At 37.7% G+C, this 6,747-nt stretch overlaps 1 protein-coding gene across 2 annotated transcripts in view; it reads left to right on the top strand.

Annotated features, from left to right (window-relative positions):
* Window positions 1-1,865: 1,865 nt before the first annotated feature.
* Window positions 1,866-6,747, top strand: part of klhl21 (kelch-like family member 21) — a 51,858-nt gene continuing 46,976 nt past the window's right edge. Inside the window, exon 1 of one of the 2 annotated variants that reach the window (XM_034173428.1) lies at window positions 1,866-1,922. The gene's annotated coding sequence lies outside the window, so the exon portion shown is untranslated. Of the gene's footprint in view, window positions 2,033-6,747 lie in introns of both variants that reach the window. The other variant, XM_034173427.1, reaches the window with a different exon arrangement.

The raw sequence follows: 6,747 nt of genomic DNA, 5'->3' as shown, positions 1-6,747 counted from the left end.
ACACCAAGACCTCTACACCTCTATTACAGTACAGTTTCAGATGTGTTTAAAGTGCAGTGATTGAATCCAGATCATCACTTTTGAAAAACTATTCTTTGCAACTGATGCAAAAGTTCATCTGCATCCAGATATTCATAGATACTGTCATTATAATTAGGCACGAAATTTTTCATAAAGATCCATGTAATATTTCTGGACAAATGAATTAAAATGTTACTCCCCAAAATTACCTTATTTTCCAGTGTTAAAGAAAAAAAAATCCTGGATCCACATCTTGACTCAGATTCGTTCTAAATTTTTGGTGGGTTTTTCATTGTTCCGTGCTCCATTCTTCCACCAGTGGAGCATCACTAATGGTTTTTGAGATATTATGGAAGTTGGACAGAAAAACAACAAACAAATTATACTACTACTTAAGGTAGTAGTAAAATTTGACATATTACTTCAGTAATCAGCTGCACCCTAGAGCTGCCATAGGCATCTAGACCCCTACAAAATGTCAAACAAGCTTTGCAGTGGGATCAACGAGGCAAATTGACTCCACTCACAATAGAGCAGCAGTAGTGCTTTTGCCTCCCAACAAAAAGGTCAAGGGTTCAAAGCCACCTGCGTCCAAATCTTGATGTACATCTGGAGTCACAACAGGAAGGGCATCCTGCATAAAACTTGTGCCAAATCACCATGCAGATTCATAAATGATCCACTGTATGGATTATTTTTTCCATGTAGTCAGGGAGCTTGCAGGGGATCCAGTCCACCCATGCCAAACCAAATACAACAAAATTAACTCAACAAAATCAATCAACCAACCAAACCAACCCAACCAATCAATGAAACCTACAAATGAACCTAAGAAACAAACCAAAGCAATCAACTCAAACTATATCTGCAACACAAACAAAACAAAGCCACCCCAAACCAACAAACCAACCAAAAGACAAACAAACAAACCAAACCAACCAAACAACAAAACTAACCAAACAAGCAAACTAAACCAAATCAAATCCAAACCAAAACCTGCCCACCAAATCAACCAGCCAACCAAACAAACATAACAAAGAAGTCAATCATACAATAAAAACCCAACATCAATACAAAAACTGGAAGCACTCTAAGAGCGCAAACCTCCGCCGAGGCCATAGGGTCACTGACGTCACATGGAATACCCTTTGGAAAAGAGACTTATTCCACGTCGTTTCACGTATCTACCGCCATGTTTCAGATTCAGTGAATCTGAAACATAGATCGGACGCGACCGAAAACATAACGTCCTTGGCAGAGGTAAAAAACACTCCTAAACAAACCCAACTAAACAGTACCAAACCATTCAAGAAAAACATTGAACCAAATTAAATGAATGAAACCAAACAATCAAAACCAACTGAGTAACGTAGCTGAAAACATTACCTTGTGGTGGTCATAATGGATAATTGCCCATTTGAAATAAAAATGACATACACTTGGTGATAGGTTTGGAATATGTCAGAACTAATGTGGTTGAATGGCCTGTTGTAACTTTGTGAAGGTATGCACTCTGCTACATTCCTGCCTCATTAACAAAGTATTCAGGTTTTGGTGACATGCTCAAGATTCAACATTCATTTTGTCTGCATAAAGCATAATTGTTTTTGTTTGTTTTTAGGGGCATTGTGCTTGTAGATATTTTCCACCCAATATTTTTCCAAACACTAAATCATATAAAAATAAATACTACAGCACAGATAAAGACATACCCATAGAGAGTAATTGCAGGCATGCGATTCAAAAATGTATCAAAAGTAGTAAAACGAAATCGTTAGTTTAAGAATCGAAGTGGTGTTGGGTGGAGTGATACGTTCAAGTGCTCCTTTAGAACCTCAAAGGGAGTTTTACGACAGCCCGTGAAGGCATCTTTTTTCACAGCACAGGGTGTCATGGCGCAGGTAAAGCACGAGAGCTCCGCAGCAAAGTTTATTTTCAGCTGTAATAATAAAGTGTTAATTTTTACGCTATAAAGGTTTTAGTTTTTAATGGGACAACTGCGTAGATATCGGTAAGTAAAGTAAAACTGAGTTTACCTGTTATGTGTGCGCGGACAGTCGGAGGTGGGGGAGGAGAAGAAACAAAAGTCCAGCGTGAACATCGTTACGGTTCTTGTATGAATCTGGAATTTCCTTTTAAATTGGTGTAAAATATAAGATCTATGCTAATATGTAAGACTGTGTTTTGGTTCGAGGACTTTATCTTCTTGGTTCTCCTCGTGCAATGAAAATTGCCAGCTTTAAAGCGGTGTGTTTAGCTGAATGCTAATTAGCTTAGCGGGTCGTTACTAAAGGAATTAGCTGGACAACATTCTGATCTTCCCTTGTGGCGTTAGGTTGATAACGTGCTCGCTTTCATCGCCTTATGTGGTTTTGGGCCTAGCATCGATTCAGAGCCGTGACTACATCAGTATAATGAGACATTGACGAGGTTCGTGAATGATTGCAGGTTCATGTTTATAAAGTTTTTAAACCAGAGGAACAGGAATGAGAAGGATTGAGGTCCTGATGGGAGAAAAAAAAAATACAATTATTTTAGTAGAAAGTGTCTATAACTCCAGACCTGTGAATGTTAGTTTGCAGCTATATATGATACTCTAAAATGTATGAATATAAGTTGTCATCTGTTGATTAATAATATATTTGAATCGGTAAAGTCACCATAGCGCCACAGAGACTGGTGATGACTATATTTAGATATTCTGCTTGTTATGGATACAGATTCAGTGTCACTGCTCTGAGATCTTTGCAGTACTATTGTGTACTTTTAGAGTCAGGTTTTTCTATGGTTAAGATCACGTCTTACAATGGCATTGCATCTGAATTGTCAGCATTGAGGTGCAGGGTGTCCCCAGGGTTCTGTTTTGGGCTCATGGCTATTATTTTTTTCTTTGGAAGTGGCTATTCGGATGGCCGCCACGTCCATAACTCTCATTTGGCTATTCACATGGCAAGACTGGTGGTAAAACTTGGAACTACTTGTATAAACAAATATACTGCATTAAATGAAAGTTATGGACATGGCTGCCTTTCGAATAGGGTCAGCCTTTTCCCACCAGAGTCTTGCCGTGCGAATACTGAAATGAGCGTTATGGACGTGGCCGAAAGAGAAAAAAAAAGAGATCAAAATCAAAAAATATTAAAGGCGTTAAGACATCTTGAATGCAGTATGTTTGTTTATACAAGTAGTTCCAAGTTTTGCCACCAGAGTCTTGCCGTGCGAATACTGAAATGAGTGTTATGGACGTGGCCGAAAGAGAAAAAAAAAGAGATCAAAATCAAAAAATATTAAAGGCGTTAAGACATCTTGAATGCAGTATGTTTGTTTATACAAGTAGTTCCAAGTTTTGCCACCAGAGTCTTGCCGTGCGAATAGTGAAATGAGAGTTATGGACACAGCCACCGTGCGAATAGCCACGGCCTTATTCTTTTTACTTTACATGGCTCCTTTGGGTCAGATTATCTGTTATTATGGCAGTGGAATTCAATAGGGTTGTGTGATTAATCGCATCACAGTCACCACTTATTATTATTATTATTATTATTATTATTACTATTTTGTTTTTTAATAGTGATGCTAAATTGATAATTTTAAAATAGTGCCAATATCTGGACTACTACCTAAATATAATAATAAAAAACAAATAAATTAAAAATTACAACACACTTACACATTTGGGTGAGTTGGTCAGAAATCTGCTTGCCCCAATTTGCCTGCATCAATTTATTTTTTATTATTATTTTTTAGCTTGTGCTGCTGCTGCACTGTGATCGCTTCATCCGTTTTTTATTGTGAAATAATGCTGAATTTGTGTGGAAATGATTGTTATACAAAAGCTTCAGATATCTGTTGAACTAGATGATGACTGGAGTGCAGTTTTAAGCAGAAATGAGGCAATAATCATTGAACGGCGGCTGACGCGCAGAAATGGCGCATGCGCAGGGAAGGCAGGGCGGACCGATTTTTAAGGGTGACCGTTTGGTCTGCGACACCGGAACTTACTGCTTGTCGTCATTGACAACCACAAGACGCATGGTGGTACAGTTAGCCAACAAGAAGTTGAGCCCATGGTGTGGAGTGAGTGTCCAAAACAGCTGGCTGAGCGACTGCTCCCCCCGCCACAGCACGGGCTTATTAGCCGCGCTTCTCACCAGACGTTATGGTGAAATGGCGTAAATCTGTTCCAAGATGCTTTGCTTCTGGAAGGGGACCTCAGAACCACCAGAATAAGATCACAAAAGAAAGAGGAGTAAAAAAGTTCTTTGTTTTGAAGAAATACCGTAACATGTTTTTTTACTGGAAGACCACACTTTTAAGTGAATATGAACTTTTTTTTTAAATTAATGGTGAATTTATTTAATGAATGTACTAAAAAACAGTTTAAATTACATTTAAGTTATATGTTCACTTCACATATGATCGTCTTTCCAGTGGCTTAAAGAAGCAGTAAGCGCTTGTAACAAAAACATGAATTAGCTCTTAACTTCCGATGGCTAAAGCAGTGTTTATGTTGTAAATATATAAATGATACACCGGGTTTTCAAACCTTTCATTCCACGGTACATTCATCTCACATATGGTTGTCTGTTCAGTGGCTGAAAGAAGCAGTTTGCTCGCATTTTATGCCCTTATAGTGACATTAATTAGCTTGTTAGCTGTGCTCTTTTACACGTGTGCCTTATAAATGAATAATACGGTGATTTAATCAATTTTGCTTTTTCTTGCATGAAGTGATAAATGCGAGCTACAGTCCGGCGTGACATACTTTTTTTTTTTTATCGCTCTCTCAAAGATCCGTTTTTGGACGAATTCAACTTATACTTGGGTGCGATTTATACTTAACTGGAAAATACAATACATAGACATTGACACGTTAAGAATGTGTTTATTTTCACAGTTTCCTTTTGACTGATTTTGTCGCTACATTTTGGTGATCTCATATGGGTTTGCCTCAGGCAGTGGTGGGAACAGTTCCGATAACCGATAGTTATCGAAGATAATGTTTTCATTATTGGATTATCTTGTCAGATAACTTTGAAAACCATAATCGGACTAATTATCTTCCGATAAATTTTTGTCTGATAATTTTTAGACCGTTAACATGGTAAACAAAGCTGAACAGCTACAAACACTTATAAAACTTAAAATCAGTTGATCACCTACCTGTTAAATGTTTTGTAGCAGAACTGCTCACTAAAAAAAAAAAAAAACTCATTTCTTTTAACCCCATACTGATACGCTGGCAATATCACCCAAGTCATCCAGCGGCATACATTTTTAATTTATGGTTCAAAGTTTAACCAAACTATTTCAGACAAGTTATTTAAATTAACGTCACGTCTGAAGTTTTATAAAGTGAAAATATCAGATATGTTTTAGTTTTAAAGTAATGCGCTATTTTTTAAGGTTTTAGTGTGGACATGCTGTGTCCAGGTGCGTTATGGGTAGGATAGGGTAATCTCAGTACGTTCACGACATGAGAAATGCATTTGAAACACTCTGATCAGGCTCCACGGACAACAGCATTATACTCTAGTGCCTAAAACTCTTGTGAATATATTCTGTGGGTTTATAGACGTTGTTATTGTGTTTGCGTTTATTAAATTCTATGCATCTTAATACCCTGTCACTGGTCTGATATTTTCAATCACTGTACTCGGTTTCAGCTCAAACTATACGACAGAACCGCACGGTGTAAAAGTTCAGAGCGCATGATTTATGTTCTGACACACATTGTACTTTCAAAAACCACACGTCGGACTCGTGTTTCCAGAAGCAAATCGTAAACAGAATTTTTTTTTTTTTTTTTTCAAATTTAATTTACAAAAATTCTCGATGGAAGACATCAAAGTTTAAAAAACAAACAAACAAAAAAAACATTACAAGACAGGTCTGCGGTGTTTGCACAGGCACAGTGCGAGTGGTTGGATGCTTGTAGCGCTTCAGCAGCAGGATACCCTCATGATGGCCCACCAGAATATCAAACAGGTTTGATTTTCATCTGACCATATGATCGCCGATCAGGAGGTGGTCGTGAGATGTTAAATGCAGCTCATTACTCCATGTATACTAAACGATGCAGGATGCGCGATTAACCTGAAACTCGGTGCGATCCAAAAAATTCTCGCATGAATGAAAAATCAGCTGAAAAACGGCCAAAACGCGCACAGTGTAATCCCAGCTTAAGTACTGAATCATGGCAGTGTTCTATTTATTTTTGACACTGGTTATATCAGACGGTTATCTAATTACAACTTGGCTTTTTTTTTTTTTTTTTTTTTTTTTTTTACAAATAAAAAATAACATATTTTACAAAAGCACATTTATCTGTAAACACCAACACACGACACACCTCACATTAACGTGTTGATTTACATAGAATGAATGAGTCAACCAATCAGTGTTAGCGGAGGCACATTTTACCCAGAATGCCATCTGTCTGTGTTACAAAACTTCAGAATTAGTGCATTATTCAACATTAAAAGATATGTTATATCTTAACTTTGCACAAATGACAGAATTGACATTAATGGAGTGATTCTGTCAGTATTCATTTTATTTACACCAAACCATAACTCTGCAGTGGTTTATTTTCCAAGACCTCGGCCTGACGGCAACATTGTGATTGAGTAGAGAGTTGAGCTTTGTGGCTCCTCTCAGCTGCATTTGTGCTGGAAGCTATGTAGTAATCAGGAGCTTCCAGCAGGGGACAGGACGCTCAAAGAC

The sequence above is a fragment of the Thalassophryne amazonica genome, chromosome 6 (assembly GCF_902500255.1).
Source record: "Thalassophryne amazonica chromosome 6, fThaAma1.1, whole genome shotgun sequence".
NCBI lineage: Eukaryota > Metazoa > Chordata > Actinopteri > Batrachoidiformes > Batrachoididae > Thalassophryne > Thalassophryne amazonica.
Note: the sequence above shows the minus strand (reverse complement) of the source record. Positions and strands in the feature narration are given on the sequence as shown.